The 26310-nt window shown below is 44.3% G+C and overlaps 1 protein-coding gene and 1 long non-coding RNA gene across 2 annotated transcripts in view; one reads left to right on the forward strand and one right to left on the reverse strand.

Annotated features, from left to right (window-relative positions):
• SLIT3 (slit guidance ligand 3) overlaps positions 1–26310 on the forward strand; it is a 590204-nt gene that overhangs the window by 253126 nt on the left and 310768 nt on the right. The window lies entirely within an intron of this gene.
• Positions 1458–24026, reverse strand: LOC113592633 (uncharacterized). The gene is made up of 3 exons (XR_003412547.2): positions 23850–24026; positions 11956–12108; positions 1458–1759 (listed from the first exon to the last, which is right to left on the reverse strand). It is a non-coding gene; the product is annotated as an uncharacterized LOC113592633 (long non-coding RNA).

Genomic DNA, 26310 nt, shown 5'->3' on the forward strand with positions numbered 1-26310 from the left:
AGTTTTAGTAAGGGAACGTGCACAAGTTTCCCTTTTCTCTGGAAGTTCGCCTTATGCCACATCACTTTTACGGAAGACCTACGTTCATACCTGCTTTTGCTAAAGAAACAAAATCCAAAGAGGATTTTCACTTTTACAAAATGGTGTCTTCCTCTTTGCTTTATTCCACTTCAGCTTACAAAAGTGAGCTTTTGGTTCGCAGGGGACATCTGTATTTCACATGACGGAAGTCTTTAGGTGGGAGATACCCCAGGTGCAGGATGTTAGGGCTCCTGCTCTGCTTCTCTGTGGCTCTCTTGGTGCTCTACCTTCCTCAGTGTGTTGACACCATCCTCTAATTAGGTCTTAGATGGCTATAGGACATCCCAGCCATCATGTCCTAATGCTTCAGTCCAGCAAGAAAAGGGGCCATCCCTTCTCTATGCCTTTCTCTTAGGGAACAAACTTCCTAGAAGCTCATTACTAGGCTTGCTTTCCCTGGAAACCTACCTCGGCCAGCCCACTGGTGATTTTTTTACAGCCATCTTTTCTTGGAAGTGGTGGTAAGAACACACCCATCCTCTTAGTGCTCTCTGTGATGTGACTAAGACATAGCTACCCATGACATCACCAAATTCATGTGGTGCAGCAGAAGGAACATGGGCTGTGTGGAGTCCGAGCTACATTTGAATCCCATTTTCACCCCTAAATAGATGTGTGACTTGGTGAATGACTTACCTTCAGTGAGCATCACTGCCCCTTGGGTAAAATATGAGGATGACCCACCGAGAACTTGGGAGAATTCAAGCATGGCACACAGTTCTGGGTAGACATAGCTCAGTCATTATTCCCTTTCCTTGCGTGCCTTTTTATCGAGTGGTTCTTGGCGCTAACTTGCTAGCTAGTTTGCACCATTCCTCCTAGGTATAGGTGTCCGTTTTGCAACCCTATCTTCTAATTACATGTATGGTATAAAACATAATTTAATTGAATGTATGCGCCTACACCTATGTTTGATGTGAATGCATCATATATAGACATAATATGTGTGTGTATGTGTATATATATATATATATATATATATATATGTTATATGTACAGCACATATATCTTCAATCAACAGGTACATATTGAGGAGATATCTTAGGTTCCACGTTGTTCCAGGCACCCCAGTGTTCTGCCATGGTGCTACTCAAAGCGTACCGTGCAGATTGGTGCCGGTTGACGAACTGTATGTTACTGGTCTGGGACAGAGAAGTACAGAAATTGAGAGTAAACATTTAGACACATCATACTTTGACACTGCTAAGACATCCGTACCCGTGTTTGTCCTTGTGATCCTTCATTTTGATCGTATTCTCCAAAAGTACTGGTGCATGCCAGATTGAAAACTAAAACAAAAACAAAACCAGCCAGCCCTTCGTGGAGTCACCAGAGGAGTTTGCTAGAACAGACACGTGCTCAAGCTGCTCCCCGCCTGCCAGGTGCTGCAGTTTATTTGCGGAGTGAGAAGAGACCATTACACAAAGTCGTCAAACAACAATACAAAGACAACAGTGAAAAATAATGTCATGAGGCAGTCATAAATGATCCAGTGCCACACCAGTGGTCGCGATGACACTTGCCACAGATGTCCGTAGGGGGACGAGGTGTCGAAAAAGTCTTCCCTGAGCAGGTGGATTTGTTTTGATTTCCCCTGCATTGCGGGCCTCCTGTCAGGGTCTGCTCCGTCCCTTCTCACTCGACAGCCTGACGGGTTAATCTCCTGGTGAGCGAGGGCCTGTGAATGAAGCTGGATGGAGTTATATGTCAGCCTACAACGGGCACACTCTAAGTATCCCGCTTCATTTTCCTTGACGGCACTTTGATGTTAGCCTAAGACACGTCAGATTACAAGGGACGTCATGTCATGTGTCAAATCAGTGTTGGGGCTCCATCCTGACACTTTAATTAGTACGGGTGGAAGGAAAGGATGTATTGTTTTTCTGTTCCAAGGCAAAGACCCTAACACCCACTGAGAACTGTTAGGTTCTGCCCAAGCCCCTTTTAAAAACACAGCCTGTACCCCCTAGGATAATGGCCACAGTGTCAAGCTAATGAAAAGAGCCCCCAGCCAGGAGATATAAACCTCCCTTGACTCCAGTCCACCAGCAACGCCTTGTGTGAGCTATGTCCCCCAAGTGTCCTGTTCAGTAACACAAATGCTTGTTAATTATTGACCTTGCAGGCTTCCCAGCCTTAAAAAGTAGCTACTAATGCTTTCATATACCTCACAGGAGTATTAGCTGTTGAAATCATGCCTCTGACAGTGTGTCAGATGCCACAAATGATGCCAAATGGGGGGAGGGTAGGCTATTGTGTGTGTGGGGGGGGACGCCATTGGAGACCTTTGCTTTTAAGAACCATTGTCAATTACCAGCAGTTTATTCCACAGCTGGAAACACCTGCAAACACCTTGCTTTGCTTGTGCCACTGCAAGCAAGTGGGGGTGTCAGAGTTCAGGGACGTATTCTATCCAGAAAAGTGCCCAGGCATGAACGTAGCCCTTTGCCATTTGCGAATGTGGCCCTGAGTAATGAGAAACCTGCGCTTTGCTGTCTGCTCCCGGAAGAAGGTCGTCCAACTTAATACTGAGTAAAATCTCTGAACGTCAATAAGCTGCATTCACTCTGACATCTAGACTCCTGTGTAATTAAGACCTCAGGTCTGGCGCTTGGTTTATCAGTGTGTCACTTCTCATTTACATAAGACTTTGGTTTTTCCCACATCTCTGCACAGACGCCGCCAAAAAAAATACTATTAACAATGAAAGGGCTGAGGATAGAGTTACACAGCCCATCGTGTCTTTAATCCCTGCTTAACATTTCCCTTAAAAAGAACATTGCCCTATTCGGAAATTAAATGCAATGTGTTAGATGTTCTTTATAGAGGGAGAAGGGAGGTGGATTTTCCACTGCTTTATTTTGAGCTTGAAAACATCCGATTTCATGCCCTTTATTCAACTGTGAGGCAGAGTCTGCTGCATAATTGGAGGGTGGTTTCTTCATCTCTCTTTTAGAAAACAACAGACTCTTCTCACCTCCCTGTAGCTGGATGCTAAAAACTCAGACTGGACTCAAAGATCCCCTAGGTGTGTTAATCTGGTTTTGTTTATCCAGACTGAAGTCTGTTGGGGGAAACTGGATCCTACAAGGGAGAAAAGTGACTTCTGGGCTACTGGAAACCATCCTTCCCTCCCCATGCAGCTTTCTCCAGGGCAAGGAGCAGTGGGGACCCAACACTTTGGATGCCTCCTGTTCCGACGTTAATGGCTGTGAGGCAGAGTTCATTGTTGCAACTCAAATGAGAAAAAGCGCATCCAAGAGAAGTTAGGGGACTCTCCCAAGACCACACGTGGAGTTGGTTATAGGACCTGGGAAATACTGCAGCCTCTACAGGCCTTTATTTGCATGCCAATATAATGTACTCATCTGCCAAATTAGGGATAGGGAAAGGAGTCTAATAAAAAGGTACAGAGGGGCACCTGGGTGGCTCGGTCAGTTAAGCGTTGGACTTCAGCTCAGGTCATGATCACATGGTTCATGAGTTGGAGCCCCACATCAGGCTCTCTGCTGTCAGCACAGAGTCTGCATCAGGTCCTCTGTCCCCCTCTCCCTGTGCCCTTCTCCCACTTGCATTCTCTCTCTGTCTCTCTCAAAATAAACAAACAAACAAGTAACTTTTTAAAGAAGGCACAGAGATAGGAGATTCTGGTTCATAGAACAGGATTCCAGGCCCTAAGATGTCTGTTTTAAGTAGCAAGCCATGAATAAAGGATGGAGACTTGGGCTTGCTTTCAAGGGTCCTCCATTCCAGCTCTATCACTTCTACTGTGTGACCTTGGCCAAGTCCCTACACCACTCTGGGCTTCAGATGCCTCATCTCAGAAGCAGATTATTATGGTGCCCCCTTTGCAGCATTCCTATGAATACTAATGAAGTAATTCTCATAAACTACTTGGAGGAATAACTGATGTAAACTTAGCTTTCAGTGAATATTGCCTATTAGTAGTAGCACTGCTACTGTTTTTATACAGATGGTTAGTCCCTTCTGAATGAGACAAAAACAGTGATTGACTCCACTGCTGCCAGATTTTCCCCATGTCTGTCCTCAATATCTGGACAGTCCTAGGAGGCCCAGGCAGCCCGGGAAGGCACCCAAGAATCTAGGTCAGTTCTCAACCTGGGCCCTAATGAGAATCATCCCAGGGAACTTGGTAGTATACTGAGGGTCCCATGCCTGAAAATTTTTGTTTACTTGATCTGGGATCCAGCTGGGCATCAAGAGTTTTAAAAACTCTCCAGGTGATTCTAACGTTAAGAACCCCTCGGCTAGCAAAAGGCCCTATTAATTTTGATACTGAAAAAAGTCCCTGAAATATGAATGGTACAAGCTATTATTTCCCAAGTATAGTGTTTACTGCTGATGTTATGTGAGATCCTCATAGTTCAGATTATTTGTATGTTGATAGCCTTCCAACTATTTTAATGTGAATTAGGAATCGATATTTCACAAGTGATATTCTTGAGATTTAAATTCATTAAAGCTAAAAGTGGAAGGGAATATATATAAATTCAATTTAAATAAAATACCAAGTATCTTTATGCATTTATGGTTTAAAAGTATGACTTTAAAACATAAATGGCTAAGGTTTGGGAGATATAGTATGAAGCAAGTATGGCTATAGTCATAATTTTGAGAAAATATGATAATTCTAAAGAATAAAATTGAGTAATTGTACAACTTTATCATTTGAAAAATTAAAGGTAGATTTATGGTGGAATATAATGAAACTCTGAACCCATCTAAGAACACAAATTCCTTGGTGGCTAGTAACTTACTTTGGGGATGCAATTGGAGATAAAAATGTTATTCCATATTTACTCAGAACTATAATTATAATTACTGTGCATATACTGACATGGTTAATGATAATGGCATCCTGTATTTTAAGAATGCCTTACCATTTACAAAGTACTTGCACTTACATTATGTAATCGGATTGCCTGATAACTTGCTGTGGTTGGGCTATTGGACCCTCATCACAGCTGGGGAAGATGAGGCCTAAGGGCTTGGTTAAATGGCCTGTCTCACGTTACAAATAAGATGTAATAGTGCAGGGCTGGGACCTTGTCATCCAAATCTAAGGTAGATCTTCTCATTTTTACTACTCTTGTTCTTCTAAAGTCTTGTCCATGTTGCCTGCTCTCTCCCTTCCACGTTAAATTATAAAATCTCCCAAGGGCATCTCTGTGTGACCGTGGATTTCCTTTCTGATAACTGGCTCCACTCTCAAGAGCATCCAGTGTTACTTCCAGTATTAGAAATTAATTGGGCCAGTTAAGTCACATATATACAAAACCACCCTAATGAGGCTCCTAAAAGTCTCTTCACTTTATACCCTTGACCAACCCCATTTTTTTTTCCAGACAGTAGCCAAAATCGGACAAATGGACAGTAGCTGTCCATTTTGCTTTGCATAAATTCTAAGCCCTGCACCGCCTGACCCGTCTCCCATCTCCTGGCACTCTGGGCCAGCTCATGTCCTTGATATCCCTCAAACAGGCCACACTCTCATAGCTTCATATCTAGACAATATGTTGTTTTGTGCAGCAGGAATGGTCTCTCTCTCCCTCTCTACCCTGCCGAGAAAGCCTCGCTTCAGTATTGTCTCCACAAAGTGGAATTCTCTGACCTCCTAAGTGGATGAGACCCCCTCCCCCACCCTTACTCTTTCATACAGCAGGCAGATCTTTCCTTCCTAGTCCTTATTATGATTTGGAATTATTTATTGGTGTGAAGCTGCATGAGGGCAGGGAATCAGTCATCTTCATACTGGTTTTCTATTATTCTAGTTCCAAACTCTAGCACGGAACTTAGTACATGGTAGTTGCCTAACAAATTTTGTTGAATTGATGAACAGGATATGAAAAGGCTGTGGGGTAGCTTACCCTCTCTGAGGACAGGGCACAGTTTTCACCTCCCACACTGACAGCAAGTTGGGAGGTCAGAAGTGTTTATAAGATCCTCAGGGCTGATCAGGGCCGCCTGCAACTGTACTATCCTGAAGCCACTGTCTATACCTGACAAGTACTACAAGCTGGGTACTTCATATAGGAAATGACAACCTGCCAGCAGCTTCCAAGCTGCTTTTTAAGGGAGAGAACATTCTAGTTAAACCAGGGTAGGAGACCCAGAGCGCTGCCAGCCCCACCCTTCCATGGCTCCCCTAGGAGTTCCCAAGGTGGCATATAAGAACCCTGCAGTTTTCAGAACACAATTTTAAAACCATGCATCTAGTAGATAAATACAGCACCAGATGTTAAAAGTCTGTATTTTGTTCCCAATGATACCACTTTCTATTGCTGAGCCAGGAGGTTGCTTTTATTGGCCAACTTTTAGTTTCCTTACCATTATAATAGATATAATACTGCTTATCCTACTTGTTGGATTGTTTTGTAGACAAAATAAGAGAAAATGAAAATATTTTGAATAGGTAGAAGCACTTTATATTATTATTTGAGCCTGAGTTACACAGATATGATGTCTTCTCTATAAAGGCTTTTAAATGAAGACACACTTATTTTCGCAGATACAAAGGCGTCCCAAAGACATAAACACAGTGAAAGCACAAATGCATTATTCATTAGTGTTATGGATTTAGGTGGGTAGTCAGAAAGAAACAGTGTTCTATAGCAGGAAGGTCTTCACCTGCGAATCAGGAGACCTGATTTTGAACCTACCTTGTCATCCAGTTGCTATCTGTGGGAATTTGATAGGTTATGTAACCCCTGGAAGCTTCTATGACCCCCATCTGTAAATTGCAGGGGGCCAAAGTGGGTGGGAAAGCGGAGAGGGGTAATGATATTACAGTACTTTGGAGGATCCCGTGAAGCAAATAAGAAAGGCCTCTGGAAACAGCAGAGCGTCTTAGCAATGCAAGGCATTAGTATTATCCAAGCTCTTGCATTGCTTAGGCAAGGGGAAGTCAAGGAGTTGTCAGGGAAGGCTGCCCAGAATAGCAAGGGAGTACCAAGAGCGACTTGCGTAATGACAGGGAGAGGCCAGGTCTAGCCAGAGAACGTGTGCTTCGGGCGAGGGAGCAGCCTGGGAGAGGGCTTATTTCCAAGGAGCTGGCAGGACCCAGCCAAGACGGTGAGTCGTCCCCCCTTCCCAGGAGCTGAAGTGGCTCCTAAAAGCTCTGGATTACAAGGCAGAGGACAGCATCCAGGTGGGCAGAATGTGTTAAAAGAATCCCAAGCACACTCAAGGATGTTTGTTTTTGATTGGAAGATAAGGATTAACTGGATTAATGGAGCCTCATGGATAGAGAATGTGCAGACGCTAATTACCCCTAAATTACAGTGGATTCCATTGGAATTGTGTATTCTCCTCTACAAGCCTAACTGCTGCCCCTCCTTCCCTCTCTCCCTTCCTCCCCACACAATGCTAAATGAACATGTCATGGTAACTGAGATGAAAGGCCTTGAAATTTATTTTCCACTTCCCTCCAAGATCTCTTGTTTGCAAAATACAAGAGGAACTAGGTTACTAATCTAGTTTCAGTTTATTCCATACCAAAAAAAAAAAAAAAGTGTATTCCAGGGTCTCAAATTTCTGGAAGATTTTTTAAAGCCCTCTTTCCTTGTTATGTTTCTCTGCCACACCGATGGCCTAAATAAGTGGTTCTCAGAGTTGAGTGTGCTTCAGAGTCACCTGGAGACCCTTTTGAAGCACATTCCTGGGACCTACCCCCAGACTTTCTGCTTCAGTTGTTCTTAGGAGGTCCCCCAAACTTGCATTTCCCACAAGTTTCCTGGGAATACTGATGGTGGTGGTCTAAAGACACACTTAAGAACCACTGAACTAGGGAAAACGAAAGCATTTTGAAGAACCTGGTCAAAGGAAGAACAATGCAAACCTCAAAATCCTGGGGCTGCATTTCCTGGGAAATGGAGGTACAATCATTCAGAACTCAAAAACTATTTATTTCCTAAGTCAAATATGCATATTATCTTGGATGTTGTAAAGCCTGTAGGATAAATGTGCTTTTTTATGCATGGGGAATGCATAAAAGTCTGTAACTGGAGAAAGTTCTGGCTGGTGGCCTCCACCTGCTACCCCCTTCACTCTGGTTTGCCCACTGCCTCTCCTGTGGATTACTGTTGTCAAGAGTTTTTTGGCATCTCCACAGCCATCACACCTCCAGACCCCTGAACATCCCCTCTGCCTTAACCTTGCCAATATGTGTTCAGTCCTGTTCCACATTTATTCATAGATCACTTCTTCTGTGCACCACTGGGTAAGGCTTGGGCTCCCTTCGCTAATGCCTTCAGAACTTTGCAAAGCACTGGACAGTGAATCAACAGATTTGGGGGTTCTGGTTCTGGCTTTGCATCTGTCTGGAAAGAACACTCTAAACCTCTGGGCATGATTTTACTCATCAATTAAAGGAGAAAGTCTAGCTAGATTAGTGGTCCTTCCCCTTTAGGAGAAAATGAAAATTAAGTGTATAGACCTATTCCGGGAAAATGCACATATGCATGACATGCAAAGTGTTGCTTACAATTTTTAAGCTGCATAAATAATAGTATAGTAATAGCAAGCAATAATAATAGCTGGCATTTATCAAGTGTCAACTTTATGCCAGACACCGTGCAAAGCACTTTACATGTATTACCATATTTAATCCTCGCAACAACCCTGTGAGGGCCTCAGGCCCAGTTTCTAGATGAGAAAATCATGGCAGCAACAGGAAGGAATGCATCTCATGTCACCTAGTAGTACGCAGCAGAAGGGAGACTTAAGGCAATTTACATTGTCCTGAAACTGATAAATGGTCCTCCGGGTTAAGAAGGGACCCTGTACTAGGTGGTATTTCAAGTTCCTGAAGCTCTGAAGTCCAAGTATTTGCCTCTTGCCCCCAATTTTCCTAGTCCTGAGAACCAAACATCGGGGAATGACCCATGGTGTTCTCAAGGCTTTTATGCATCAGAAGTGATCACGAAAGTTAGAATATAAAGGAGATTTGGGGTTCACGCTCACAAAGCAAGTCACTTCTGTCCTTTGTGTCTGTCTTAAAAATGAATGCTTTCTTATCACGACTTCTAACCAGAGGCAGCCTCCTCTCAAGGCAAGGGGAAATACCCATCTCGGCTTGGGCAGGTCAGTGATGTGACAAGATAAAGGGCAGATCCTTAATGAAAACCACTCTGCCTCCTGCCAGCAAAGGAGTTTTCTTAGTGCATTTCAAGTCCACTAACACCTCTTCCCAGATCAATGGCTTTTCATAAATGCACCAGGAGATCTTTGAACCACTAATGCTTCAGGGGCTGTTTAGGTTTGGAGTCAAACTGTTTAATATAACTCTCCTCCAAGTCTGGCTCTATTGAAAGGTCTCAGGAAACAAGGCGGGGGGATGTATAAAAAGCAGAACTGCCATAGCCAAGTGACGTCCCCCCACCTAGGCCTCCTGTTTATACAAGCAAATTGGACGAGGCTGATTACTTGCAGGAGGGGAAAGAAGGAATGAAATGACACGTGGGTCATGGTAGAGAGTTGAGTGAAAAGGAATCAGATTAAAGGTGCCTTTTGATTGGAGGGGAGCAATTCATTTGCTTGGGGATGGAGGGAGCCATTGATTGGCTTCATCAACAGATTAAGTCACCAACAGATTAAGCACTACAATGAATATTGCGCTGTGCCAGGGAGGCGTGGGCCAGGCTTCCCTGTTCCTGGGAAAATGAGTGCCATTTTGTTTAAAACTTCTTCAAGCACTTAAGCTAAAGGAAGGATCTTTCCCAGAAGGTAGAGGACTGTCAGCATCAGGAGATATTATGCCAAAGGGCTGTCTTCCTTGTGTCTGTGCTATGCCCACACCTGCTTTCACAGAGCCCTTGGTGAGAGTGGTAATGAATAGTAATGGTAATAGTTGATATTTCCTGAATGTCCCTGTCGGCACTGTGTTCTGTCTTTACCTCATCTAAACAGCACAGCAGTCTTCTGAGGCGGATCTTCTGCTGTTACCCCACTTTTAGATGGGAAAACTAGGTCTCCATGCAGATAAACAACTTGATCAATGTCACATCCATCTGGGATGGGAATCTAGATGATCTTGTCCACTTAACCACCTGTGTCTATCTACCTGTGAGAACATGATCCACCATCATTGAATGTTTTGTTCATTTACTCCTGAAGATCTGGGATCTGATTATTTCATGTATCACCTTGTTTAGACTTCAAGCCCTGTGAGGGCAGTGACCATGTGGTTCCTTTAATTTATTTCCCACCAGAGTTCCTGGTAGAGTAGAGACCTGATCCCTATCTTTTATCCTTGAAAAGTCACTTTTTTTTAATGTTTATTTATTTTTGAGACAGACAGAGTGTGAGCTGGGGAGGGGCAGAGAGAGGAGACACCGAATCTGAAGCAGGCTTCAGGATCTGAGCTGTCAGCACAGAGCCTGATGCAGGGCTTGAACTCACGAACTGCGAGATCATGACCTGAGCCAAAGTCAGGTGTTTAACTGACTGAGCCACCCAGGCACCCCGAAAATCACTCTTAACGCTACTTTAGAGTTTTATGGATTTTTTGATATAATATTAATATAAAATCACCACATAAAATATTGCTTTAGGCACCAAAATTTTGGAAAGATAAAAAGGAGAAACCACAAGAGGTAACAGTGATTAACATTTTGCTATACAGCCTTCTACTCTTTTATGTGTATAGGCACACAAAAACATACCTTAAATAGGATTACACTAGGGGTGCCTGGGTGGCTCAGTTGGTTAGGCGACCGACTTTGGCTCAGGTCATGATCTCACAGTTTGTGAGTTCGAGCCCCATGTCGGGCTCTGTGCTGACAGCTCAGAGCCTGGAGCCTGCTTCAGATTCTGTGTCTCCCCCTCTCTGTACCCCTCCCCTGCTCACACTCTGTGTCCCTCTGTCTCTCAATAATAAATAAACATTTAAAAAAAAATTTTAAATAGGATTACACTGTATACGTTGTTTTGTAGCATGATTTTTTGCTAACAACATATTGTGGACATCTCTCCACATCAATAAGCCTAGATCTTCAGTTGTTTGTATGTCATAATCTTGCAGTGTTCCAATGTGTGGCCAGGTCAGAATGCAGTAATCTGCAGTCAATCGACTGGGTGCTCCCTAGTATTTGCTTGTCCCTACAAGATGCAGCAAGCCTCCCTACACCTACAGCTTGCTGCTTCTGTATTTCCATCACTGCTCTTGGCCCCACTTCTTGAAAACGTCACTCCCTCAGCAGTTGCTTGGATCACAGTTCTCGAAATGGCAAAATATGTATGCTGTCTGTTTCAGGATGCCTTGGAGACTTATACGATCCAGTTTTTAATATAAAAATTTGGCTGTGGCATAGCCCTTAGAACAGAAGGAAGTCACAAGTGCCATTTCTGACTCAGTCCCTCCGGACATACTAGCCTTCTCTCCTGTGAATGCCCCATCCCTGGAGTAGACGCAACCTGGGGCTTGTAGCCATTTCCAGAAATACCCTGTCTGTGAAATTGCAATGGACAGCCAATAAACCCAGGGTCAGGGGTTAATGAATGCCAGGAAGAGCATGGGAAGAGGAGGCAGGCTGGAGGTTTGGGAGTCTGGGGAATGAACCACTCGTCTTTTAAGTTCCTGGGCCCAAGAGCATCATGGGGAATCACAGGTGGCTGTAACTGTATGAAGACCTGGCCAGGTATGAGGGTGGAGCTGGGGGAGAATTCAGGGTGGCAATGAGAGTTTAATATAAGGTACAATCCTGGGAGCCCTATTTATTATTTTTCATCAGCCAAAGAAGGCAGTTTTTAGATTTAGGTTTTTTTTCTTTGATGAGCTGTCACCATGGTGACAGAATTGGAAATTCTTTTTCTGACAGCATTGCTGTTAAGCCATTTGTTGAATTATTTGCATACCGTGACTCTAGAAGGCCCCCAGAGCTGTGTGCTTCCCTCTCTGTCAAGAAGAAAGTTGGTGTCAGCATCTCTTGGGTTCTTTGCCACAGAAATGTCCAGGTTTCCTGCATGCCTGGTCTCTAGCAGGTATTCCTGGATTCCCCATAGTGCATCCTGCAGAAGGAACTCATGAGAAAACAAAATCAAAGAGAAGAAAAAAGTGAAGAATTTACCATCTGTTCCAGGGAAATTTGAGTCTCTCTACTTTTCTCTGGACCCATGTGGTTTGGTCTCTGGTACATCTCGTCTACAGAATCCACCACAGGGCAGAAGTGCTTGGAGGAGACATGCAGTAAGTATGACCTTCCAGAATGATCCAGGCACTTAGGAGCCCAAGTTGCTGCTTCCATTACTGGGCTGGAACTATCTGAATTCACTCCTGTTCTTCTGTGAGTGATAGTTTCTTTAAGATTCCAGATGGATCCAAGATAATTTTTGAAATTCTCTTAACTTTCTGACTGATTTCAAAACTGTATCTGGAAAAGTGCCTTCTTCACATCCTTCTCTGACTTGGGCCCAGTAAAAGGGTGGATTGCATTCTGAAACTTGCAGCACTTTTTGCCCTGACTCACACTTCCATTCAGACCTCTTGTCTGAAAAAGCACCAGCCACAGTAATGAAGAGCCATATCCTAATGAGAAGAAATTGAGTTTACTGATTATCTTCTAATTCAGTGAGACTTGGATGTGTCTGGAGACTTCAGGAGTCGCAGTTGGCCTCTGATCCCATGGCCTGTGAGAACTCTATATGCCTAGGTAGGAATTTTTTGAAGCTGCCCCTATGGCTTGGGTTTGTGTCTTCTCATTTTGTCTCTTCTCTGACCCCATTCCTCTGCTACTCTTCTTTAAAGACAAGTAGGGGGTGGTGTATTCTGGGTTGCTATCGGTTTGCTTCTGGAGGATGGGGTGCGTGTGACAGCTTGGGCAAGGCACGGAGCCCAGGCTGTTTGTGTCACACTCCGTTCCCAGTGACAAACACTGCTGCTCGCCTCCCTGTCCAAATCTAATAGCACGTATGTTCTCCCAGTTCCGTGCTGTTGCTCAGGAAACGGAAGCAGCAGCATGATCTAGAGTAGGATTATGGCTTAGTCAACCTTAAAGCCTCGCAGCCCTTCTGGCAACTTCTGGCAGGAAAAGCCTATCTGCTCCCACTGCCCAGGGAGAGGTTTGTGATAGACAGGTTCCTCTCCGTACTGGGAAGGTTTGCCTCCTGAAGTTAGAGAATATGTGTCTGCCCACAGCTCACACTGGGGCAATGTAGTTCTCAAACTCTAGGATCTCAGCCAAATCCCAGCCTTGCTGCTCACGAGATAAGGCACATGAGATAAGCGCTTATTAAGCACGAGCTGTTATCATAGCCCCTTCAATGGCTCTCCTCTTCCTCCCTGGGTGGACTGGCCGTCCTGGAGTTTCCCAGTTGCTAGACCTTAGTGCTGCTCTCCGGATTAAGTTCCTGGCTCAGACGCTTACCAGCTGGATGATTGGTCATGTTCTTCACCTTTCTGATCCTCCCGTTGGTTATTCATAAAAGAAGAATAATTATGCCTATGTCCCAGCCAGTTTTGAGGATAAATAAAATAGCACTCATGAGGCCCATAGCTCAGGACACACCCAATGTGGCCTTCTGGCAGAATCCAATTCTCCAAATTCAGGATATAAATGTTTCCACTGGGGAGAAAAAACAGTTCTTTCCCTTTCCCTGGATTCAGTCCTTGGTCCCTTTCTGAAAATGCACCTGCCCCTTGTATACCTGCTCCCCTCTGTCTGAGGAGATGGGTGAAGCACAGGTGAAAACCCAACCTCTGGCTCCCTTACACACACACTGACACACTCACCCAACTTTTCTATCTCTGCTAGCACATTGCACAGAAGGCCTTTAATATGGTGGGGGAGCCCAAGAGTTTGGGGCACAGGAGGCAGGGTGAAGATTCTAGGAGACATCCGTGGGAGAAGGTAGCTAGGAGTAGGATGGAAAGAGAACAGAAGGTAGGAATGAGGAGGAGGAGACAGAGAGAGAGAAGAGATTTTCCAGTGAGCTTAGAAGCCCCCTAGTTTCCTAGAAGGCTTTGGGGAATTTACCATAGCTTCTTGTCACTGCCAACGGCCTCCTACCCAGAGGTCTAGAGCTGTCCCTAAAGAATACTAAGGACCTGTGAAAACCTTTAGTCTTATAGTCATTCTTCTTTTAAAAAAGTGTTTTTAATGTTTTATTTTTGAGAGAGAGAGAGAGAGAGAGAGAGAGAGAGAGCGAGAGCATGAATGTGGGAGGGGTAAAGAGAGAGGGAAACACAGAATCCAAAGTAGGCTCCAGGTACTGAGCTGTCAGAGCCTGACACAGGGCTCAAACTCACAGACTGCAAGATCATGACCTGAGCTGAAGTGGGACACTGAACCGACTGAGCCACCCAGGTGCCCCATAATCATTCTTCTTTAAATGAAAATTCCACTGCCTCCAGTTTTTAATAGAACCCTAATATAACACAACCTTTTTGTTTTTTTTACAAAGAACAAACCATTTTCTTATAATAATGGAGGAAATGAAACCCCAAGTCCATCTCTGCCAAGAGACTCACTGCTATAGATACCAACATGTGGACCTCATGGAAGAACTCACACTAAAGCCTTCTTTGGTTCTCAGGACCTTCTTTGGTGTGCTTGCATTATATGCCTGTGTGTATCTGGACACTCGTGCAACTCCTCACCATAAGATGGCCATCCAGAGTGATAAAAATGTGGCTGGTGTGACAATAAATAAATTGATTAGGAAGTTTTCAGGAACTCACAGAGAGTATGCTCAGATAATGGAAGTCAGAGCTTTCATTTTCGTAGGCCCCTTCATATAGCCAGAGAATATCATTTAAAAAATTTTTTTTATTTTTTTTTAATTACTGAGACACACACACACACACACACACACACACACACACACACAGAGTGTGAGTGGGGGAGGGGCACAGAGAGCGAGAGGGAGACACAGAATCTGAAGCAGACTCCAGGCTCCAAGCTGGCAGCACAGAGCCCGACACAGGGCTCAAACTCAAGAACCGTGAGATCATGACCTGAGCCAAAGTCGGACACCAACTGACTGAACCACTCAGGCCCCCAGGGAACATCATTTTAGACTGGGCATCTCTAGAAGTACAAACGCTATAGTGCTTTACTAAGAAGCACATTTTTGCTTACTACCTGTTCATCGTTTGCTCATTTTCTTGTGGAGCAAGGCAGAGCTTTAAGCTTGGATGGGGTGTGTTTCCTCTTGGTGAGTTACTGTGTTTAAGCACAGAGCACATACTCTATTGTTTACTTGTCATGGCTCTTGTTCCCTTCGGGAGGGGAGTTAGGGCATGTGCCAGAGAATTTTGTCTCCTTTACATACCCTATGTTTCATCTAAAACAGTGACAGGTCTGAAACCACTTCCTGCATCTTCCTGTTACCCCAGACACATTTTGTCCAATAGGATACCCTTAACTGAAAGAAACATTAATCTCTGACTCGTAGAACTGATCAACCTTTCATTATTTTCAGTGGCAGGATTGTGTTTGTACAAGGAAAATATAAGAAATACATAGTGTATGTAAACACAGTCTGCAAACATCAGTTTATATAACAATTTCTCGCTCATTCCCACTTTCCACAAAAGCTAAACCTCACACACTGCTGGGGCTGTGTCCATGCTCCTGGGTGTTTAAATGGTGCCCACATAAAGAAGGAGGTGATGGGCATCTAGTTCAGAGCATTTAAGTCTGTCTACCTGGGCACCCAATAAGACAACCCCCTCTTTACATCCACCTTCCTTCTTCCCTGCAATTCTGCCCAGCACAGGAAATTATTCTTCTACTTCCTTGCCCCTCAGAAGCTCTGGGAAACTCTCAAAGACTGTCTCCCCTTCAAGACTGCTAATTGCCACCATGAATCCATTCTTCTCTAATGCCCCCGCACCAGGACAGAGCGAAGGTAATTCTGAGAGGCTTTGTCCCCTCACTTGGCTCCACCTGGCACAGTTGGTCTCCTCAGACCTCAGCTTCTATCATTCTTCATCCCATCCACGTCCAGTCCTGCTGCTTGGCAGAGAAAGGTTAAGAAAGGGGTCTCTACCATGTGCCCATCTGTGTCTCAACTCCCTTCACAATCCTTTTCAATATTTTTCCCAACTGGAGAAATCTTTGGATCAGAGAATTTACTAATTCTGACTAATCCAGTATACCCCAAGTACTTAGTGCTTAGATCAGCACTGTCCAACCGAATTCTCTATTATGATGGAAATGTTCATTATGGTAGCCACAGCTACATGTGACTGGTATGACCAATGAGCTGAACGTTTAATTTTAATTGACGTAAATTCACATAACCACATGTGGCTAGTGGCTGTCCTGTTGCACAGCACAGGTCTAGATTTTTCAAACTTAAAAGCCAAGAGTTAATTTCTTTGTTCTCTATGTTGTATAGGACAATCCATCCCTAAGGCAAAGGTAGAATATATCCTGTGTGCTTGGGTACAAGAAAGTGTATGGGTATTGGTGGGTGTGGTGTGGAACATATCAGTTATCGCTTCAAAATACTATCCCCCCATAAATAAATAAAAAGCCATGCCATACTGGTTCAGTCAGTGGGAAGCCCAGAATCTGCCCATTGCCCATCCCTTAAACCTTATAGAAGATACTGAGGGACCTCTGAAGGATCACAGGAATTCTTGGAACTTGCTTTGGAAACCACTGAGCTAGCTTATATTTGAAATCCAGTATGGTTCTGACATTTTAAAGATGTAGACTTGTTTTGATGAGGAAGTCATGCCTTCAAAGGGGTGGTGACTTACCTTAAGGTACACAGCTAATTCTTTCAGGAAAGATCTGAAAGCCAAGTCTGCCACACCTTATCAGAACTCTTTCCCCTGCACTTTGTGTCTTTCTACAAGATATTAACCTGGATGCTAGACTTTTCCATCTCCCCTGAAGGTACTTATTTCTTGGAGAAAAGGACCAGTCTCTTCCTCTAGCACTGTGAATGACAGGGCTTCTACCTGTCATCAATGGGGAGAACAAACTCATTATGCTGGCATTACAGGATGTGAGGCTAGCCCTCAGGCCAAACAGTTCCCACAACCACTGCCCTGTCTTCTCTAACCTTCTCTTTCCCTATAAACAAGTTGCAACTCATTATTTCCCATCCTGCATTTGAAAATGCAAAGGACCTCCCTCCTTAATTCTTTTACCTATGGAGAGAACTCTGTGTTTAAATTGAATTAATTGGGCTGCTCTAGCAAGTGAATTCAATATAATGTATAATGACCCAAATTGATTGAGATTTATTTCCCTTACATAAAGCCCAAAATGCATTTTCCATGCATGAGTGGCTTGGTCCCAAGTAATGACTAAGAGAGACCCAAACTCCTTCATGAATCTCTGGAACCTCCAATAGGATGACACCTAGGTTCAAGGCTAGGCTTGTCTGCAGCAAGGAGGATCAAGTCAGGGAGATTTAACAGTCCAGGCCAGTCTCAATTCCTTTTCTCATTTCCTTGGCCAGAGCTCAGTTACATGATCAGGCCTAACTGCAAAGGAGGCTAGGAAATGTAGTCTAGATACGTGCCAGGAAGACAAAGAAATGGATTTGTCCAACAGCTAACCATTCTCTTCCACCCTTCTAAGCCATAGAATCCTTTATATGCAAAAAGCCAAATAGGAAATATTTTCAGCTTTACAGGCCATACTGTCCACTTCTGCATTGCAGTATAAAAGTAGCCATAGACAATATGTGAACAAAATGGCATGACTGTGTTCCAATAAAACTTTATTACACAAATATGCAGTGACTGGCCAGATTTGGCCTAAGGACTGTAGCCTGCCAGTCTCTTTTCTGGACCAGGGAACATGCGTATTCCTAAACAAAACACAGAACAGGAACATTTTAGACTATTTACAAAGAACTGAAAAAAAGTATGTGTATTTTCTGTGGATGCTGGAGGCAGCAAAAGCAAATGGATTATGAGGCTGTAGGAGGTGTCGGGGGACTTATTTAATTAGTCCTTTATAAAAGTGGAATATTTTCAGCTATGCTTCGAAGGAAAGGCATGATAGCTATGAAAATAACATTTATTAAAAATGTAGATTTCAGGATTCCACCCTCAGTATTTTGGGACAGGGCCCAGGAATCTGCATTTTTGGCATGCTCTCCAGCTTGTTTTAAGCAAATGGTAGAGGTAGTAGGTGATCACAATTTGCTGAAAACTGCTAAGCCATTAGTTTTTCTGATTCTCATGGATGTAGCACTTATGACATAACTATGGGCCTTCTGAGTACATAGGAAATAAGATGCAAGGCATAGACAAATTCACTAATCTAGATAAACCTAATCCCCTTTTCCTTCAAGGAAGCTATCGGAATGTATGGGAGTGGGAGTGATCCTACAGGTCTTTCTAGTTTAATTTTTTTACCTGAATTAGCTTGGGACAGTAGTTAGCGAAAAATTGCATATGGCACAACCCACAATTGGTTGTGAAGCAAGGAATAGAATCAAGACTTCCAATGAGACTGTGACTGGCAGGCATTGTTGTTTCATTTAGGCAGTCCACCACTTGCATCCCCTCCTCTGAAAAATGGCGGCTCCCAGATCTGAGAAGGGCCAGTGTTTGCACTGGTGAGAGAGTCACAGTCGTAGGGAATGAGTTGACACAGTTGGGTGATTCTGATTCTTAACACAGTATCGCTTCCCTTTCCCTCTCCATGATGCAGCTCAAAGTTCTGTGAAACAACCCTGGCCAGCACTTCCCCTCCTATCACCCAGCAGCCCAGAGTAGGAGGAGGCAAATCGGCCTGGGAGAATCAGCAGAGGCTAGGTGTCAAGGCTGGGTGCCAGTGGACACCCAGAAGAGAGAGGCAAAAATTTGCTCTCTGCAACCTTGAGGAAGTCACCACAAGAGTGCCCAGGAAAAGGAGTCCCTTATGCCAGTCTGTGTGTTCATGTTGCAAAGATGTAGTTGCAATAGAAGAAAAAAGAAAACTGCCTTCTATAATACTGTATGTTAATTATACTTAAAAAGAAAAAAAAAAGACAAGTTAAAAACAAAACAAAGACACTGTGTAGGCAAAAAAAAAAAAAAAAAAACCCACATAAAAAAAAGAAACATAAGTGCCTTCGAGCCCTCCCCTTTCCCCTGGATCAGCAGTCACACACCTCAGAATGGGTGGAGATGTTTTCAGTCCCTTGGCAAGAAGACTGCCCTGCGCCCAGGAGTGAAGAGCAAATCAATATGTGTGTTTGCACAGTTCAGCGCCCAACTCAGAGATAAGAAGAGGGAGAAAGATAAATCACTGTAAGGTTTCTTTCTCTAGTAGAGGATGGGAGTGCTGCACTCAGATCTGATTTCTGGGCACAGGAATTTGCCCTTAAGTGACGTTTCCCACCCCATCCCTCCAGGGCTAGGCCTGGCAGCCCCCTGTCAGCTGTCTGTCTGTAATCAAGGGTTACCGACTGAACCTGTATCTTCAGCTCATCAGCTTGGCTGTGCCCTGGGGTCAGGGTGGTACTCTAGCACTGAGCAACCCCATCTCCCTGGGAAAGGCAGCTTTCATTTTTATTTTAGTGCCCTTTGTAGCAGCCCTCTGATGACTTTGATAAAATGCATACATTCAGAAAATTCAAGGTGGAAGGCACCTTGCCTTGGTTCACTCCCTGATTTCCATGTAAATAGGAATCACCTTGGGAGCTTGTCAAATTGTGGTTTATGGTGCACCCATCTCCCAGAGATTCTGACTCAATAGTGACTGAGGTGAGGCCTGAGAACTTGTATTTATATAAGCTTTCCAGGTAATTCTAATACAGATGGTATAAATGGTGCTGGTAATTCTGGGACAAATGGTGTAAGTGGGAGACATAAAGGACTGGGGAGGAGAGGGAGGGTTTGGGGGAGTTTTGGTTTGTTTGTTTGCTTTTGAATTGCTTTTTGGAGATTTAGAACCATAACCTCACTCAACAGTGAAACCTAGCAATCTTATCAGCCTTGCATTCAAAAAGAGCTTTGTTTTGTCTGACTGGAATTTTTCTCTAGCTTAAGCCCTTTTTCCTTTCTTTGATCCTCATTGGCTCCAGATTGCTTCTCTGACTTCTCCCCATATAAGCAAATAAACAAAATAAAACTTGGGAGCTGCTTGAAGACACTAAGGCATTCCTTAGGCTTTTCTTTCTCTTACTTTCTTCTTTTCCTTATAGACAAAATTCTTCTAGGACTGCCTCCTAGGACCAATTATCTATGCCACTTCTTCCATGCTTCCTAGTTACTGCTGTAGTACATGCCTTTGAGGTCAACCAGGAAATTTGGCCCCGTTGCCATATAGAGGCTTATGGGAAGCATTCAGTGGACTCTGAGGAGCTGGCTGCAGATGGTATGTAGTTTGGCCTGCCCTTTCCACCATGCTGCAAGCGAGGGCTGGCATAAGTGTTATGAACGCCCCCCAAGGTAGCTGCTTTCCTCTCCTTAAAAGCTTTTTGTGAGAGCCTCCAGCATTGCTGGGTCTATGCCTTTCCAGCCCCATTTCATGCCATAGCTCTTCTTGGCTCACTCCTTGACTTTTCTGTGTTGGGGACCCCCAGTGCCTGGGGTGAGCTGGGTCATTAGGGAAGAACAAAAGGGAATGTTCCAGAAGAGTCTGGAATGGGGGGGAGGGGTGGGCAAAGAGGAATCACAGATGATCATGAAGCACCTGATCTACTGACCTCAAGGTAAAGACTACAGGCACCTCTAACTCTAATTAAGGCCCTACTGTATATGCCATATATTTGCATGACTTTTCCAAGGCAAGATTAATTGACCTGCAGATCCACAATGACTTTTAAAGGTAGATTGCAGGTCTAGTCCCAGAAGGTGCAGAGTTTACTGGAAAATTTAAAGAAGTTGCCATCAAGCAGTGATAGTTTACATCACAAGGGATGACAGAGTGTGGTGACATGTGAGCCATGTGACCTCAGCTCACTTACGCTCTCTAGACATTAGTAGGTATATATGGAAAAATGATTCCATCAACAATAAGTAATGTTTACGGAGCATTTACTACATTCTTAACATTGTATTTCGTGCTTTATATAATATTTAATTGAAAAATCATACTAACCCTATGTGGTATATACTACTCTTTGTCCCATTTCACAGATGAAAAAATGGAGGTATAGAGAAAGCCAGAATCTGTGTGACTAGCAACATGCTCTTAACACTGTGCTGACATCAATCTCCTGTTTTATTGTGGACTGAATGAGGTGTGTATGAGGAGTTTAGTGCAGTTCATAGCAGGTAGCACTCAACAAATGATAACTACACATACTATGTATGTTTAATGGATGGGTCCATCCCAAATGATGTGATTTCTCAATTTATAGGAGTAGATGCACTTAATGAAGAATGAGGATATTATGTTTTGCTAACCTTGCACATTATCATGCCCTCTCCTAGGAAGGCTTTCTGGATCCCCAAAAGTCACTTCTCCCACAGTCAGCATGATGCCTTAGTTGCTAGATTTCCCCCATGAGCCTGTCTTGATTTCTGCAGCAGAAATGTTGCCATTTGGGCGCACCTGTTTCTGTATTAGACTAAGCTTCTTGGTGCAATGACTGTATTTATTGTTCCATACCACCAGGACTCAGTCAGGAGACTCTCTTTTGCTGACTGGCTGGTATGTCTTATTTAATGCTTAACAAGAGACTTGGGGATTTGTCTTAGAACCTAGGAGCTGGATAGTTGAACCATAACCATGGGACATCAGCTACTCCAAACCTTGTGAAAACAGTTGCTGATTTGCTGGCTTTCCTGGTTGGCTGCTGGGGGTCACTGGCCCATGTGAGGCAAATGAAGGGCACTTGGCCAAGAGGAAGAAAAGAAGAAAGGCAGAAGATGAAACAGGAAGAGCAGGGGAGAGAAAAACAAAAGAGCATAGAAAGTAATGTTTGCATAGAAGTCTAAAATTTTTAAACTGAAAAATCCTTAGAGGGTACCTATTCCAATTTCTTAATTTTATCAAAAAGTTTGAAGGCTCTAGACAGGTTGTTACACAAAGTTACACAGCTATGGATTATGTATCACTTTTGGACAATCCTAGCAGAAACCATTCTTGCCTGTGTGTGTGTGTGTGTGTGTGTGTGTGTGTGTGTGTGTGTGAACATGCATATTGCCAGACTCTGGCTTCTGGGACCCCATTGCTCACTGGCTCCTGAAACTCAGAATTCCAGCGTTCTTTTGCAGATGTACCCACGGCCTTTAAATGCACACCTGCAGGAGTTCTCCCACTGGATTCTGGGTCACCAGGAAACATGCCCTGAACCTGCCCTTATAGCAGGAGCATTCCATCCTGCTCATAAGAACAGCTGCTAAGAAGGGGCAGGTAGTGGTAGTTGCCATGACAAGGAGGGTGGCCAGAGCTGCTCCTGTTTTATTCTTTCATAATATATAGAAAATCTGCACTGGGCCAAATCTATCTGTCAAGAGTGTTGCTTTGTTCTCATTTGGTTAGGTGGTGTGCAGTTTATTTTTGCATGGATATGCGGCCCCCCTCAATAACTAGATTTTACTTTTTGCCCTTTTGGCAGTTTTGTTCTAGCCTACAAAGTCATTGCAGCCTTGTGAGGTTGCTTCTTAATCCTCCTGTGAACAAGGCTTCCCCTTCTCTGCCCTGTTCCCCATCCTTCCCTGCAGCCCCATGTACAGAGAAAGCTGTTGCCAGCTCAGAGAAGCAAAGGGAAGCATTTGTGGCTACGTGAGGGAAGCTAGCTTGACCTGAGTCTCGACCTGCCCCTTTTTGTTGACCTGTTTTAGACTTCGCAAAGCCGCAACTGTTCCTGTTCTTTCTCTTCCAGACCCCATCTCCCCAGCCTCCTGCCCCCACCAATACTTCAGATTTCTTGGCTCTCACCAAATTTATACTGACTTACCATTCCATGTCTTTAGATATCCAGGCCCTCAGCAATTTGGGCTCAGCAAATTCACTAGATACAGCAAGAGAGAGTATGAGAGAGAGACTATGTGTAATATATAATGGCCAGCCATACTTCCAGAGAAAACGACCTTGAGTTTCTCAGGCCTTGTGTACGATGTCAGAGACTATAGTCAGTTTCAGTTCGTGTGTGTGTGGTAAATCTTTAGAACATCAAAAGTAAAAGAACATTACTGTCCTTCCTTCCTTTCTAAAAAGAACATTCTCTGTACTCTAAGCCCCAATGGCAAGCAGGAGTCTAGATTTTTGTGTGGCATCTTATAAGTCTTTTGTTCTTTTCCCTTATCTCCTCAGTGCAAAAACTAGCACATGCTGGGCCCGTAGCATGAACAAGACAGGTAGAGCTTCTCTTCCCAGGGATCTGACAGTCTAGGGGCAGCAGGCAAACGCAGGTAAGCAAATACATACGTGAGATGCTTTGGAATAAGTGGCATGAAGTCAGAAAAGGAAGACGTGCAGAGGAGACAGGATGCATGCGACTTTATATTTGGAGGTCTGGTGAGGACTCTCTGAGGGGTGGACACTTGGGCAGAGACCTGAATGAGTAGAAGGAGTCAGTCTTGCTCAAAAAGTGTCCATCAACCCAGGAACTGCTTCAGGCCCTGACTGCCCTGAACTGCCTGTATAGCCCGGGTTCAATTCTAGGTGGGTCTTTGCCTCAGTATGGGCTTAGGGAGGGGTCAAGCAGCCGCTGAACACAGAGTAACCCAATCTTGGCGACATGTTGGCCCTTTGAAAAATGAAACCTGTGTTCAGGTCCCCCAGAGCACAGGGATTTCAGTTTTAAAGAGATGCCCCTGCCTGTATCCCATTTTGCAAAATTTCAGCTTCTCCTGGAAGAGGGCTTCCTGCCTTGGATCCTGGAGGCCCTGGTATGCTTACCTCCTGAGGATACCGGCTCTCTGAGTATCGTTGGACACGGAATCTGGGCAGTGAGCTCACAGGATAGTAGGGTGGAAATAGAGGCCCCAGATGTTGTGTGCAAGTGGGTGATGAAAAGTGTGTGGGAGGTGGGGACCAGTTACAGGGCTGGTTAGTGTTCAGATTTGTGGGCTGCTGCTCGAATTATGACATCACAGAAGGATGGGACAAGTTGTGAATCCAGCAGCATGAACATGGCTTTTCCTCTCCTTAGTTCCCCATGTAGCTGGCAAAAATTCTCTTAAACACAAGATGGAGCAATGCAGCCTTGCGGGGGGGAGTGTGGGGGAGGACGGGACCCCTGTTGATAGCTCACATTTTTGGCACCTGCTGTGCGCTCAACACTGGGGTAGGCAGTGGACATGCATTACTTTCCTTAACCCTCTCAATATTTGACACGGTAGGTCATAGTACTCGTCTCATTTTATAGATGCAGAAAGTGAGACTCACAGAGGTTAAGTAACTTGCCCAAAGTCATCCCAGTCGGATTCAATGGCCAGGATTTAACTCAGGCCTGATTTAAGAGTTTGTATCTCTCTATCCTTCACCATAGTGTTTCACTGCCTGTTGGCTTAGGCGCCAGACCTGCCAGAGTAAGACAAATGGAAAGAGGTGACCTACCTTCCTAAAGGCGTTTTCTGAAGTGATTTCTAAAGCTTTGTGATACGGGTAACTTTCCCGAATTCACTCAGTAGTTAGTTGCTTAATGGATGAATAAGTAGGATCAGGGGTGGGGGTGGGAAGCAGGGAGAAGGAGAGACATGGGTGGAGAATGATTTCCAAGGCTGGATCTTTTCTTTATTTGACTCTAGTAAATTTTAACAAGGCCCTTAATAAAATCCCAGTGCTTAGCAGAGCCTCCACGTTTACAAGTCACTGGCCTGGGGCGGAGGAAGGGAACTTGGAATCCTTGGAATCCTGGCGCAGAGCTTAGTCCTGCTGACCTTTCATCAGATCAGGTGAACCGGACTGGTCAGAACAGGCACCATACTCTGAGTGCATCACTCCTGCCAGATACATGGACCGGGAGTCCTGACGCTGGCACGAGAATGACCCCAGCTCCTTGGAGGTGGCTCCTTAGAGGACTTGCTCCAAGCCAGTGGATGAGATGTTTGAAAGAAATTCTCAGATACAGTCATCACAGGTCTGCAGAGCTTCGTGTCATTGTGCTTTGGAAATGTTACAAAATAGTCGTTGGTAATGAATACTGTGGTGATCATCAGAACCCGTGTCTCATTCCCCAATCTGTAAGATGCCCTTTCTCACACCCCAGAAGTGACTTCCACCAACAAGGAGGAGTTATCATTGTTGGTATTAACTGTTTAGTGGGCAATAAATAATATGTATAACATATCAAAGTATAAATAATAAAAAATGGCAATAAAACGGGTTCCTGTCTTCTAGCACTTAAAGAAAAAAAAAAAGCAAAGCAAAGAAAAACATTTTCCTGCCATTGAAATCCTCCGTATAGAATGAAAAATGAAATTTTAATCAAAGTGGGCAGTGGTATACATGGGGCTTCCCCAGGATCATATTCTTTATTTCCTACAACATACTTAAAAAAAAAAAAAAAAAAAGCACCAGCTTTTGTAATGGCAAAAACAGCTGCAGCCCATTTGCCAACAGCAGAACCAGGTAACTTTTCAAGTCTGGTTGAGTTTTTTTCCCTTCCCTTTGACCTGACATCCGTAAGTAAAGATTTTAGGATGTGTAAAACCCTGCGCTCTGACAGAGTGGCCCCTCCCCCCAGGCAGCAGCTGTCTTGAGCTGCTGGACAGAGCATTCCTCCGGCTGCTCTCAGGCTCTGCAAAGCATCCCGAAGTCAGGCCTCCTGCTCTGCTCAACTTTCTTCCCCAGAAATCCCCATCCACACCATCCTTGCTGAGTCCCAGGGGAATCAAGCCATCTTATTTGTAGGCAGTTGTCACCTGACCTGGAATATGATCAGCCCAAAGGATTAGTAGCTAGACCTGTTACAAGTCTTGTCATCCTGGAACCCACAGATGACAGAGACTCCACTATGGACACCTCACCAAGTAAAACCATTTTCTAGCTCTGGCCCTTCTGCAAACCAGAGAGAGATCATCTGGAATCGGACACCTCTGAAACTTCATGCTTCACAAAAGCCCGTGAGAGGCATTTTGGAACTGAATGGAGTGCTGTCATGTCTGGAATGCTGGAGCCTGGGCCAGGCTGGGACTCGGGGGGCAGTGCAGGGTCCCAGAGCAGAGCATCATGGGAGCTGAAAGCCAGTTTGGGTTATAGCCTTGGCCCATGTGGACTTAGCAAGTCTTCGGCAGACTTAGCTTCCCTGATCCCTGTTATCTTTTTCTGGGAAAATCAGACCCACATTTCTCATCTCCCCAGGTTATTGGGAAGGTCAAATGATACAGTATATGTGAAGGAACCTTATAAACTATAA

Source organism: Acinonyx jubatus, chromosome A1 (assembly GCF_027475565.1).
Source record: "Acinonyx jubatus isolate Ajub_Pintada_27869175 chromosome A1, VMU_Ajub_asm_v1.0, whole genome shotgun sequence".
Lineage (NCBI taxonomy): Eukaryota > Metazoa > Chordata > Mammalia > Carnivora > Felidae > Acinonyx > Acinonyx jubatus.